At 39.4% G+C, this 14,856-nt stretch overlaps 1 protein-coding gene across 6 annotated transcripts in view; it reads right to left on the reverse strand.

Annotated features, from left to right (window-relative positions):
* Nucleotides 1-14,856, reverse strand: part of SGK3 (serum/glucocorticoid regulated kinase family member 3) — a 117,321-nt gene that overhangs the window by 53,908 nt on the left and 48,557 nt on the right. For 5 of the 6 annotated variants that reach the window (XM_090283615.1, XM_090283611.1, XM_090283610.1 and 2 more), the window contains exon 1: nucleotides 5,481-5,569. The exons of the other annotated variant lie outside the window; for it this stretch is intronic. The gene's annotated coding sequence lies outside the window, so the exon portion shown is untranslated. Of the gene's footprint in view, nucleotides 1-5,480; nucleotides 5,570-14,856 lie in introns of those variants that run through there. 6 annotated transcript variants of the gene reach the window in all.

Below are 14,856 nucleotides of genomic sequence, written 5' to 3' on the forward strand. Positions count from 1 at the left end.
GAATAGCCTGCACGCAACAATTCCATAGGAATATCCAAGAGCCTCAATGAAAGTCTGCTGGTTCCCTGAAACTGGCTCCACTTTATTACATATATTTAAGGAAGGGACCGAATGAGAACGTAGAAGTAAATGCTGCCAGTCCTTTGTTTTTGTATCCTAGAATCTCAACTGCCAGGATAAGAAGGAAGGGCTTAATTTTAATCCAACTGATAACATGTCCCTCTCCTGGCTGCAGAACCGGCAGTGTACAGATGGTAAGTGTGGCAGCAATGCTCTGCTCTTTCCTTGACCTCCCAAGGTCACCATCCTGGGTTCCTGATCACCACAATGCTGGCCCTTTTCCTGGCTTCCTGAGCTTTTCCTTTGGTAGTCACACCACCAGCATATCTTCCTGGCAGGCGTGAATACAGAATACTTCCAAGGATGATTCCTGGAGGACTGTGACCAGTGGCAGGATGATGGGAGGATGGGTGATTACATGAGGCAAGAGAAAAGCCAAGGGGGAGTTCATATAGAAGAAGTAGTAGTAAAATCTTACAAGCCCCAGGAAGCCTAGCGGAATGCTGGTTCTGACTGAAAAGGCTGGGAGAATTCAGATTAAGGAGGCACCAAAAACAAAAACCACAGACAACAATCACCATCATATTACGGAGTCTCTTGGGAGAACCTCCAACCTGACATTTCTTCTTCCATTCTGACCCTCTTCTAATCAATTCTTCCCACAGCAGAGAGTGGTTTGTTCAACCAGTATAAATCTGATCATTTCATTCATTTGCTTAAATTCTTTCCATGGCTTCCCACTGTTCTTAGAACAAAATCCAAACTCTGAATTGCTGCTAACAGGTGACAAGCACCCACAGGGCCTGACCTTTCCCTCCCTCTCCAGCTGCATCCTACCAGGGCCTCTTGCCCCTCTAACCACTAATTCCTGTCAGAGCAGCCCTTGCCTACTTCTCACACACACTGAGCCCTGTCCCGTCTCCAATCTCTTGTACCTGTGTCCCCTCTGCCTCAAATGCTTTTTCTTCAGCTCTTCACATTGAGGCTTTTGTTCAAATGTCACTTCCTCTAACAAGCCCTCCTCACCACCCTAACTAAAGTGCTCCTTCCACAAATAATCTTCTCTCATCATCCTGTTTGTTTCTATTTCAGCATTTATAACCACCTCAGATTGCACATTGCTTATTTATTGAGAACCTCTCTGACTAGAGCGTAGAAACTGCGACTTACTCATAGTAGGCCCCAATACACAGTTGTTTAATTTATTTATTCAAGAAACAGGTGGAGAGAGAAACTTGGAAATTCCAATTTGCCCAAGCATGTAACTGAGATCTTCAAAGTCACCTCTGGTTCATCATTCCTTCGTCAATCTTCTGAATCATCAATTTCTCCCTATTTAATAGGTCAATTCCATTATTATACATACGAATATGCTACAGTATCTTAATGAAATCCTCACTAAAAATATAAATATATTTAACAGATACCTACACCATGCTTACCATGTACTAGGGATATGTAATTAGTTTGTGCTCCAACTTTTATTATTTGTGTGAATAATCCTATCTGATATCACCCTTAACCAAAGGCTTTTTCAAAACAAAAAGAACTCAGGGTAAACACAGATGTTTATACAGTGTGATAAAGAAAACTTTACTCCAAAGCAAATATTTGCTTTCAAAATTCTTCTCAGGTAGTGACATTTTACTGGTTAGCACAGTACAAGAAATTTCCCAAAGGGGACAAATTATAACCAATTACATATTTAAACTATAGTAGAATTTTATCTTTAAGTTCTAACATTCTGAAAATTAAAATCTTTATATGTATTTTTCCTATCAATAGAAACTGTAGCTTCATCCCAAGAATGGTTAAATAAATTTAGACTATACCTGTAAGTACTCAAAATCAAGTACAAAAAAAGTAAGTTAGACTAACATGGGCCCTCAAATGGGAAAACCCCAGCTGAGGTTTGAGAAACTAGGAAAAAGAAAAGATAAACTTAAATTGCAGAAATGTCTACACAAGTTCTAAAAACAAGTTTTAATCTATCAGGGAAAGAAGAATCACAAGTAAAATAAAAACATTCACTCAACTAGAATATGTAAAAGGATATGTTTTTAATAAAAAATGAAACAAAGTATACTAAACAAAATGCTGGTATCAAACTTAATAAAATGGGAAGCTTCAACAATAGCCCAGTTCAAGTATTTTTAATCTGTCATCTTTCTCTGAGAGATTGAAGCTTCTGGCATATGTCCTCTCCATATATCCAGGAAAATAAATGAAGTAAGAAGCATGAACAGTTTATTATGTTAAATAATAAAGGGAAAGAAGGTAAAACTACTTCCACTGCCCAAAAAGAAGAGAACATTCAGGCCTATCTAGCTCAGAAAACAAAGCAGGGAGACAGGATTATTTGTGCCGAGGGATGCAAAAACAAAATAAAGCTTCGGAATGATACCCCACATGAAAATCCCAAGCTGCAAGCTGGAAGTCTGTCTTGTCCTAATGGTTTCCTGAGTGAGTTTATTGCGTATATTTTTAAGCTTTCGCCTGTCCATCTATATGGATGCTGGGTATATTGCTCTCCCTATACCTACTCCCTTCTGTGAATCCAGTCTCAATATCTTTATTTCTTTTATTTAGTACTGAATTTCCCTATCTTCCTTAATTGTCCATTTTGTAGAAATGATTGTAGAAGCAAAGGCCTATCAAATAAAACTTAAAATTCATTTGTATTTAAAATCAGTTAAGGGGCTGGGGGTGTGCGTCTCTTATGTTTCCTTAAAAAAGTACCTGGAATTGTGTGTGTATGTGTTTTTTGTCCTCCAGGAGCTTACATATTGCAAAAATAAAAGACAAATGCCCAAAGAATTACAATTCAAAAATAGACTGTGATAAATTCTCTAAGAAAGCTATGAAAAGTCACAAAAACCACTTCCAACTGAACTTGTCTAGATACTTAGACTGGTGGAGACATGTTAGAAAGGTTTTGAAGGCTGTGCACACACAACAGAAAGGATAGCACAGTGTTTGGTACAAACAAGGAAGAGTCATTTGTCCAGTTTGTCTGAATTCCTGCCCACTTGGGGGAAAAGACCTGCTCATTAACAAAAATAGGAAGACAAAAGTGGGTTTGAGAACATATTGTAGAGAACTCTGAATGCCACTGGATTTCATTCTGTAGGTGAAGACCTAAAAAATATTTGAAAAGAGAACTCAGGGTAAGGCTGTAGGGCAGAGAATCAGAGAAAAAGTGGAAGGATTGAAGAAATGGGCATTTGGCATCAATAGGAATGCGGGCTTGCAAAAAAACAAAAACGAAATACCAAAAGGAGACATAAGTCAGCAGCTATTTCATGTAAAGGGCAAGGTAGAAGGAGGGATTAACATTGTCTCCAGGTTTTATTCCTGGGTAACCAGGAGAAATAATTAGAAATAGGGGGAGGAGGAAAGCAGAGCAAAATGACAGTGAATTGGCTTAAGTAATTAGTAGCCCTAGCTGGAAATGTCTGCATCAGATCAAGGCATTTGACACGTTTTGGTGGCAAGCACTATTTCTAGGCACTTAGGAATACAGTGGGGGAAAAAAATGGCAAGCACCTCTACTGTCATGGAATTTACTAAGTGGCAGACAATAGATAATAAACATGTAAATCAACAGATAAATATATATTACAAGAAAAGTGGGGTTGCATAGGATTTTAAATAGGAGGGTCTAACTGAGGTAATAACATCTGAACAAACACCTAGAGGTGAGGGAGTGAACTATGCAAGGAACCTGGGAAGAGTCAGCAACTAACACACCAGGATCTCCATGTAATTTCATTCCACGATGCTTTTGAAGTTGTCAGCAATTGCAATACACCTCTTTGGTGATCCAGTCCTATTTCCTTGGGCTAGCATTCAGTGTCCCACTTCCTGATTCTATACTACCCAATCAAGAAAATTTCATCAATAACACAGTGATAACAAACTGCCTACTAGGTCAATTTGTTTATACTTGCTGTTTACATTCCCTACATAAGAGAAAGGACTGCATTTTAAAACAACAAAATCAAAGCACTATTAGAACATGTTTGTACAAAGTTTAAGAAGACAATCATCTTGTTCTCAAAGCAATCATTGATGTAGCAACTTTGAGACTTGTGATTTAAATCAAAGATGCTAAAAAATGATTATGAATCATGCAATTAAGCTACTAAGCAGGATGTTGCTAAGAAAAAAAATCACAGCACAATAAAACTGTCAAAAATAAAAACAGTATTATCATCAAAACCAGAAGTAATATCATCCTTTGGTTTTATAATTTGTTGCTTAGCTCAGATGAATTCTAGTCTAAGCTTTGCCATTTATTGGTTCTGGGTCTTTGGGCCTCATCCTTATCTGTAAAGCACAGCTGGTCTGATTTTTCAGATTCTCTTCAATTCTGAGATTCTATGTGGCAAGTTATGGTTTCTACAATATTTAGTTCATTTATGTATTGGGCTACTCTTGTTTACCTCATTTTCAATAATTTTACAAATAAGCACCCACCCAAAATAGCAAAACGTATAAGTTCTGTATAAAGGAATATAAACTTTTTAAAAACAAACCTACCAGATCTTGGTGCTTAAAATGAGGCTACACTCTAAAAGTGCTGTCTTTTTTCATCCCGCTTTGAGAACAACTTGTGAGACTCAGATTTCTGTATCACTGGATTTGATTTGGGACAAGGTGGGTGAGGACACCTTTAGTGTTAAGACAAAAGTCCTGAGACTTTTTCGGGTGAGACTCTGAAACTGTTTCAAACGAATCCCAAGCATTTATAGAAAAATTTCTGTGGGAAAAGGGTGACAACTTTGAAGATTAATGCCCATGTGAATGCATAATAAAGGAAATAGCCAACATTATAGTTGACTATTGTAGGCACTAATTTTCATAATCCCATAAGAGTGGAACTATTATTTGTCCCCCTTTCAGATATGCAGAAACAAAGGTATAGAGAAGTTAAGCAAATTGCCGGAGTTTTCACAATTAATAAGTAGACCGATGTCCTTGTTTAATAGTCCCATTACTAGCTTCACTCTTCCTGCAAACAGAGTAAGACTAAGTCAAAATAAAACCACACCGCAAGTTCACTATGGAGTATCTCCTACAGTCCTGAATCACGAACTAGAAATATATTTTAAAGAATATAAAATCTCTTGCAGCCCCGGAGGTCTATCCACATTCGGGAAGAGGGTGTGTGGTCCAACGCAAATGTTTTCTATCCTGGAGCTAATGCCATGAACAAGTGCTGCAAAGCTACGGCCCTACACGGTGTACCCCTCCCGTGGGGGATTCACACCGGCAGGGGCTGCCGATCTGTGCCCGCGCTCATAACTCGGCACTCAAGTAGCACCTGGGCGGTCGAGCCAAACTACACCTCCAACACGCGTGCCCTTGGAGTCCCTCCAACTACCCTGTGAGCCACCGGGACCTCTCCCCACACTTACCTTTGGGACCCACAACCGGCGCGTGGCCACCGGGAAGCGCCGCCACAGCTGCGCCACACAGCACCGGGATCCTGCGCCTTCCTCGGGCCCCCAGCAGCACTGCCACTGCTCCCTATCCCAAACCCCACCCCCGATGCAGGCCCCGCCCCCCACCAATCGATGTCGCCGTCTCACCGTGGGCCCCGCCCAAATCTAGGGGCGGGGCTTATGCTCACTCAGCCCCGCCCTCTGCACACTAGAGGGCCAGGAACCCTAAAGTAGCTGTAGACAAGGTGCTCAAGGAAGACCCTAAATAAAATGCAAAGGACCTGTGGGAGCGTGAACCCTCGAGGGAGAAAGGGCAGGGCACAGGCCAAGGAAACCAGGAAAAGGAGGAAATAGCCATTGGGGGTAAGATGAAGAAAGAGGCTTGAGAAGGAAAAAAGAAGGCATTCTCTACAGGTTTCAGCTAATGTGTAGGACTGGGCGCGCATCTTAACTAAACAGTTCACTTATTCAAGGCACTGGCTAGGCTCATGCTCCTGGGGCAGGGTAGGCGTCAAACTCGAATTCAGGAAACCCATTCCACGCAGGTCAAGTTTGGCATTAATGCCCACAGAGTTCTAAAACGCTTTGCGACTGCATGTATGGGTAAAGGCGAAAAAATTCGACCACTCGTTAGAAATTATTTTAACCATTAATGTATTTGAATTTGGAAAGTTAAAAACTATTTGAGATATGAAGTCAATAACTAAGTTAATTGTGAGGAAATACAAGGGTCATTTTGCCAACAAGCAGGCTTAATATACAATAACTTCTGCTACAAGAATTTCAGAAGATAGTGCCACAAGGTCAGCCTAGCTGTGTGACCTTAAGGGAAGTCACAAAATTTGAAGCCCTCATTTTCCTTATCTGTAGAATGAAGAGATGAGGCCAGATGATTTAATGACTTCTAAAGTCCTTCCAACTACATATCATCCTGCCAGACTCAACGTCACTATAGGGAAAGCACTGTCCAGTTAGAAGCCATACAGAGAAACTGGGAATTTTTAGAAAAAGCATCAGGGATCTCTAGGATCACTTCATTCAAGCTCTCTGGTTTTTCTACTTTTAATAACAGGAACACTTATCCTAGTTCAACACTCTTATCCTCGGTTCTTCTTCCCTCTCAATCCTCACAGTCACCAGGTCCTTAGCCTTCTGTATTACAGTCTCTTCAATAGCCCTTTTCATTTTCATTGCCATCTCTGTAGAAAGTACAAATTCAAAAAACTCAGGATCTTGGATCTGACCGTCACCGACCTTTCCCACCTAATCTCCAGCTACTCTCTGTGTACATATCTGTCGGACAGACTCTCTCCTCACTGAATAGTATCCACAACATACAGCCAACACTCCCACCACTGAAGATTTACGCACACTTCTTCCCAGCTCAGAATACCTCTTCTCAGTACTAGCTACCTGTCCAGACTACAATAGCTCAGCTCAGGGACCTCTATAAAATAAAATGCTATAATACTTAGGATCTGTACCATTCAACTGGGCACTTAACAGGATGACTTTGTTTTGTATTCTCTGTTATTTATAATATTTATCTCCAAAACTAAAGTGTAAGCTACTTAATGGATGTCACAGGCCACAGATAATGGGAAAGAAAAAGCTACTTTCAATATCTCAAAAAGCCTTTAAAAAATTATATACTCATCTACAATTAGGCTACTTACAACAGTAAGATTCTCTGTTTTTGTCTGAAATTATATGACACTGAAGTAATACCAGTTACTTCACACTAGCCAGGACAGTTATATGTGACTGATTCAAAAAAGGGGAAAATAAATTAGTATTAAATAAGACTTGTTTGGAAGGCTAAATCTTTGACATTCGTGGAAATGCATAGAAATAAAAAGTAACCTACCCATTCTTTGTCCCCCATTGCCCAAACAAGTGATAAACCCATAGTAAATACTTACAAATATATTCATGAGTATAATTATTTCAGCTTTCCTTAAACTCTCTCTCTCTCTCTTGCTATAATTAAAACACTGCTTTTTCTTTTCATGAAAATAAGATTGTAGGAGTTTCCCTTCTAACTTCAAATAAATGCTGAAGAATAAGATAAACAAGAATCACATAGCATTCTTGGAGTTGAACTAGCAAAGTTTTTTGAGTTTTTTTTGTTTGTTTCATTTTTTATTGTTTTTCTATTACAGTTGTCCCATTTTTTCTCCATTACTCCCCCCTAAACTAGCAAAGTTTTTAATGGGAGCATGTTCTTAATCTGTTGAGATTTTGTTTCCTGGCAATTGTAATCAGCTTGGCTCAAATAAAATCATAAAAAATTCTCATAGGTTTGGACATTTTGTTTTGTTTTTAATTCTCATCTGAGGATATTTTTTTATTCATGAGAGAGAGAAAGAGAAACATCAATAAGTTGCCTCCATATTTGCCCCAAGCAGAGAATCAAACCCACAACCTAGGCATGTGCCCTGAATGGGGATTGAACCTACAACATTTTGGTGCATGGGATGACGCTCCAAACAGTTGAGCCACCTGACCAGAGATGGACATTTCTTTTATTGACATTTACTTGGTGTAGGGTGGCAGGATTCCAAGGAAGTCCGTCAAGGACCACCTTGCTGACCTGACCGCATGCTTGGTACCAGCAGAGGCCCATTGCGTCCCACCAGCTGTTTTTTTAAATCCTTGAGGTAGAACTAAAGGTTAACCTTTGAGAGAACCCAGGCTAAAGCAGGACAGAAGGAGAAAAATAAGTGGATGGCTTTTAACTTTGGCTTTTCCATTGGAATTGCTTTCTGAGGGTGAACACAAACCCTTTCCTGGATAAATGAGGGCCTGAACTAGTTCAGCTCTGAAGATAAGGAGCATTTTCTCCCTCCAGCCCAAATCTTGGGTATTCACATATGACTAAGAATCTTTGTAGAGGTGTCAGGGGGCAGCCCCATGACATGCAGGAGTCCCATAGGGAATTCCAACTCAACTGTAATTAATTAGTTGACTTGCCCAGGGACAGACACATAAAGTTTGGTTATTTAGCACTCTGAGTCCTCATGGCTGTATTAGATAGCCAGGGAGAGAAACTAATACATGTAAGAAGGTTAAATATGACTCAGGAGGTGACAGCCCCTTGGAGCTCAACCCATAAGTGGCACACATCAACCCACTATACAATATCCCTAGAAATTTGTTCAGACTCTGCAGATATCACTAAAATTAACATAGGAAATCATGCCTCCAAGGCCAAAAACTCCCATTACTACTCCTGCAAATACACAATAAATAGAAAGCCTTTACTTGCAAGTACTTACAGAAATAAGAAGATTTAACTAGAAATATCAACTTAAGATGGCCAAAATGAAGGGGGTTTTTTGGAGCCTAAATTAACTTTTGGCATGCAAAATTAGAAAATGCCAACTCTAAAATTAAACTTGATGAATAGGAAGTATGTCTTGATTGGATGTTAGAAGCTTCTAGCAGGAGGACAGATAAATTCTCTCTTTTAAAAGAAGTTTCTTAAGAACTTTTAGAGCCTGTCTCTGAACTAAGGAAGGCTTCTGAAGCTGCTCAATGCCAACACTACACTTTTTCCTCATCTCTAACTACTCTGCTGTACCATTTACTTTGTTGTCCGTACTCTCTTTTCCTCCTCTTTCATTCTCTTCTCACCTCCTCCACCACAGCTCCCTGCTGACATAGGGGACACTGAGAATGGAAAACCAAACCAGGATAAACTAGGGGTGAAAAAACAGAAATTCTGGCAGCTTCCTTTGGAGAAAAGCCAGTCTCAGGCAGAGGGGAACAATCAATTATATACATTCCTTGGACTAGAACAGAATTAAAGAATCTACCTAAAGTTTTCCCCTACTTTCTCCAGGACCCTGATGCATTCACAAAGGAATTTAATTTAACTGTTAGAATATGTGACCCTGGATATTCTGAGTTATTCTAAGTAATATACCTACTGGTATCTGGGAGCAAAAGTAACAGAATTACTAAAAAGAGTTTGCTGGGAAACTTCTGTAGAGGATTTGTTTATTGTAGAAAGCTAGGCCACCTTAATAAGGATTATAGGAAACTGAAATGGGATTTTGAAAGAGAAAAGAAACAGAAGCAAGCATAGGGCTACTCTGAAAACTATGAGAGTGTTTCCCCTTCTCCTTATTAATAGTTTAGGAGGAATTAAAATGACCATAACAAGAGGAAATTACTAAGGCTCTTGTAGATACTGGGGCTGCTTTATGGACATGTGTAAGCAAACAGAAAAGCTAGTTCTGGGCTCTTGTTTGTTTATGTTCCTCATCATGTTGAGTCTCCACTGCATTCTCATCACATTCAGCTAGGTAAATTTTCAGAAGCTTTTAATCTCCCTTGGTCAAAAGCTCTCCCTATACAGCTCCTCAGCCTAAAATCTTTTGGTAAACATAGCTTTTCTCCTTATGAAATAGTCACCAGCAACCCTCTGAGTCTGGATGAAAGGACATGTGAATCAACTTTATTAAAAGGAAACACTCTGCATTATTATCAAGGCTCATTAAGCAGCTATAGGGACTGATAAACTAGTAACATTCATTTCACAGTGCACTCCCAAGAGACAAAGACTTCAAAGACCACGACTTACAGACAGGAGATTTTTGTCCATTTGAAAAGACATTCATTAAAGACTCACTCCAACATTGTTGGGAAGGACTTCTTCAGGTGCTGAATTGCAAATGGACATCTGCCCCTGTCTCTGACACTTGTCTCCACCTACAGCAGAGACCAAGGATTTATCAAGGATAAGAAGCCACTGAAATCAGAGATAGACAGCTTTCCTAAGACACTGACAAGACCTGTATACCTACAAATTGATATTGAACTTTATTAGTTTGATTGTCTTTATCTGTCTGCTAATACTAATAATAATAATTACACTAGTTCTTTGGGATTTTCTCAAACTTTGTGCATGTAAAGCAACTGTTAATAATTGCTGAAGGTATATTATAATACCCTTTTTTATGGCTTCTCTTTTAAAATTTATAACAAATGCATTGGAAAAGAGATGTATATGTTTTTAAGAGAAGTTAAAAGGAAGTAATTCGCCCTACTAAGTTGATAATTTCTGAATGAGTAAAAAGAAATAAACTAAGAAAAAGGGAAATTGTAGAAAATTAATGGAAAAGGAATATTGAGAATGAAGTTATGTATAAACACTAGAACCTAATTATGGGAATGTGCTTACCCCCTAACCCAACAAGGACTACTAACTATATTAATTCAGATAGATGGTGAAGTAACTATACAAACATGACCCTTTATAACTGCAGGCGAGGCACAAGAAATTTACTTATCAAAATCCTACTGTCCTCTGGCCTCTGGAATTATAGAGAGTAACTGTAATTTACAACATTGTGTTCTTACAACCTTGGCCCCGAATAAACCTTCAAGTTACAGCTTCTCATTGTACAATTAGTGGGAGTCAGATTAATAATGAACAGTACTTGAGTGCTTCCAATAGGAAGTAGATGAGCCACAGTAAATGGGAACTCATCTCATGGTCAGATTACAAAAACGGAAAAGGTATATGGTGTCCCCTCAAACTATAAGAAAGATGCAAAATACAGAGAAGGGAAACAGACAGCAAACCTAGCTCATGATAGCTTATAGGTTAAAAATGATCCAGAGTGTTCTTCTTAATGAAGGCCCATAGGATCTGACTGCCTCATATTTACCTGCTTTCCCCTTTTAAGAAAAATTCAGCCCTGACTTGCCCCATCCTCAATGGTCTATTGTTCAGCAAGACAAATGCCGACACTAGGACTTCCTAAAAATGAGCCTCCTTAGCACCATGGGACCACATTATCCAACCAAAAGATTGGTGCATCCTTTGGATTGATTTATGACCAAAAGCAGGAGGTATGGATAAAAAAAAAAGGGGCCACGTACTAAACCAGCCAGGGGATGCCTATATGTGGACTAACAAACTCAGAGACCTAAAGTAATCATATAGGATGGCCTGAAATCAATACTTTCTAAGTAAAAAGCTTTCATGGTGGGCAGTCACGTTCTAGGCCGGTATTTTTCTCTTATAAAGGTCAGTCTTTACCTCAGCTGGGCCTGTCTGTTGGCTTTTTTTTTGCAACTACGATAGCATACCTGATAACATACCTTGGAAATAGCAAAGTAATTTTCTTTTTTCCAGATACCTCAAAGCATAACCACGACAACCACCGAACCAGAGCAGAGATCACAAATCCCCTCATCGTTATTATTATTATGTGAGTTGTTAACTGTTAACTATCCTATGTCCATCTATGTAAAAGAAGTATGCGTCTATTTCTTTTACTTTTTATCCAGTCTCAGAGATTTCTTCACTTTCCTTTCATGTAACGCTCTTACTCTTTCTCCTTTGATTATAATGTATAAAATAGGGTGCAAAACCATCATTCTTTTAAGCATTTTCTCAATCTGTTGAGACTTGGCTTTCCAGCAATTGTCATCAGTTCGGCTCAAAAAAATTCATAAAACAATTTTAAAAGCTTTTTAGTGTCCAGAAATAAGCCCTCAAACTACAGTAAACTGCCTATGTTAGGACATCCTATACACTATTAAAATCTTTAGGAGCAAATTTTTCTTACTGCAACTTTACCCAGGTGAACAGAAGTACAATCAGAACCAAGTTTGTAGAATGACTACCAAGTAAGAGTGAAAACTGATTTGCAATCTGTCAATGGCCTCTTGTGTTTTGAAAATATCACTGGCGTGTTTAAGGGAGGCCCAGAGCTCTGAAGTTTGGCCCAGACAATCTATAAATCACTACTCACAGCAAACCTTTATATTATTCTGGAGATTTAAGAAGTATTAAATAGGCAGACTAAACAAGTCACACTTCATGTTACAGAGTGGTTGTACCAAAAGGCCTTCGTTATAGACTCTTAGAACTTTCCTCTTCCTCTCCTCAAAATGTGAGGTGACTATTAAGAGTAGAGCTTTGGGGCTTCTGGCCAAGATGGAGGTGTAGGTAGAAATGCTTTCCCTCCTTCCACAACCATGAGAAGGACTACATCTACCTCAAAACAAAAAACAACCAGAACCAGCAAAAATTCAACTGCATGGAAGTTCAACAAACAAAGATATAAAGAAGTAATACTTATCCAGATGGGTGAGAGGGGCAGAGCCAGGAGGGGAGGATACAATATGAAGGTGGTGGTAGTGGTGGTGGCAAGGCAGTGGGTGCAGCCTATGACTGACCAGCAGAAAAGCAGTCACACATTATAAAAGCAGAGAGGGACACCTGGGGAGCGATCCCGGTCCCAGGCCAGACTGCAGAGCTCACAGTTCCAGTGCCAGGAAAATAAAGCCTCATGGCTTCTGGCTGTGAAAACCAGTGGGGGTTGGGACAGTGGAAGAAATTGCTGGTCTCTCAGGAAAGTCCATTTAGAGGGCCCCCATGTTTCTAGAACATAAGCAAACCCACTCACTCTAGGAACCACCACCAGGAAAACTGCTAGAGGGGTGCCAGTTGCATATGGGAAGCGGATAAAGTGACTGGAAAAGGAGTAAGGGCCAAGCAAGTAGCATTGTTCCCTCTCCGACCCCTCCCCCACATACAGTGCCTCAAGGCTGTGAAACTGGTCACCCAGCACTGATGAATACCTAAAGCTCTGCCCCTTACAATGTAATAGGTATGGCAGCTCTACCTAATACACAGAGGCAAACACAGGAGCCTGTCAAGTTCAGACAGAGAAGTATGGTCCAAAAGAGGAAGCAGATCAAGGCTCCAGAGGGAGAACTAAGCGAGGAGGAGATAGCCAACCTAACAGATGCAGGGTTCAAAACACTGATAACAATGTGCATGAACATGATTGAGTATGGCAAGTGCATAAGGGAAGAAGTGAAGGCTATACTAGATAAAATGAAGAAAAATCCACACAAAACCAATGGTGAAGAGATGGGAGCCATGGTTCAAATCAATGATGTGGAACATAAGGAAGAAAAGAACAGTTAACCAGTACAGAATGAGGAAAAAAGAATTAAAAACAATGAGGAGAGGCTTAGGAACTTCTGGGACAAATTTAAACATACCAACATCTGAATCATAGGGGTGCCAGAAGGAAAAGAGGAAGAGCAAAAAATTGAAAACTTACTTGTAAAAATAATGAAAGAAAACTTCCCTAATTTGGTGAAGAAAATAGACATACAAGTCCAGGAAGCACAGAGGGTCCCAAACAAGCTTGACACAAAGAGGACCACAGTCAGACACATCATAATTAAAATGCCAAAGGTTCAAGAGAAAGAGAGAATCTTAAAAGCAGCAAGATAAAACCAGAGTTACCTACAAAGGGGTGCCTATAAGACTCTCAGCTGATTTCTCAAAAGAAACTTTGCAGGCAAGAAGGGACTGGCAAGAAATATTTAAAGTGATGAAAAACAAGGACCAACAACCTAGATTACTCTATGCAATAAAGCTGTCACTTAGAATGGAAGGGTAAATAAAGTGTTTCCTAGACAAGGTAAAGCTAAAAGAGTTCATCATCACCAAGCCCTTATTATATGAAATGTTAAAGGAACACATTTAAGAAAAAGAAGATCTAAACTATGAACATTAAAATGACAACAGACTCACAACTATCAACAAACGAATCTAAAAAAAACAAAACAAACTAAGCAAACAGCTAGAACAGGAACAGAATCATAGCTGTGGAGACTATTTTGGGGGTTGTCAGTGGGGAGGAGGAGGGGGCGAATGGGTGAAAAGGTGCAGGGATCAATAAGCATAACTGGTAGGTACAAAATAAACAGGGGGATGTTAAGAATAATAAAGTAAATGGAGAAGCCAGAAGACTATTTTAGGTAGAAGACAGACTAAATTAAAAATGTATGTTTAAGCCCTAATATGACCATCATGATAAGTGGGGGAAAGGAGTTGTAACAAACAAGTTGTTTTTTTCTAACAAAGAAAAAAAAGGAATTATAATGCTCAAACCAAAATAAGACAGAAAAAGAGAGAAAAGGACAAAAAAGCAGATAAGACAAATTGGAAACAAAGAGCAAGATGACAGACATAAGCATAACTAATATCAATAATAACATTAAATGTCCAAACAGCCCAATTAAAAATTTTCATAATGTACTAATAAAAGACTCAACTATCTGTTGACTATAAAAAAACTACACTTCAAATATGAAGATACAAATAGGTAAAATGATGAGGCTGGCCAGTGTGGCTCAGTTGGCTGGAGCATCATCCTGTAGCCAAAAGGTTATGGTTTTGATTCCCAGTCAGGGCACATGTCTGAGTTGCAACTTCAGTCCCCGATCCAGCCATGAACAGAAGGCAGCCAATCATTGCTTCTCTTTCACATCAATGTTTTTCTCTCTCTCCCTTCCTTTCTCTCTAAAT

This window comes from Furipterus horrens, unplaced genomic scaffold, assembly GCF_987537825.1.
Source record: "Furipterus horrens unplaced genomic scaffold, mFurHor1.1.pri manual_scaffold_7, whole genome shotgun sequence".
Lineage (NCBI taxonomy): Eukaryota > Metazoa > Chordata > Mammalia > Chiroptera > Furipteridae > Furipterus > Furipterus horrens.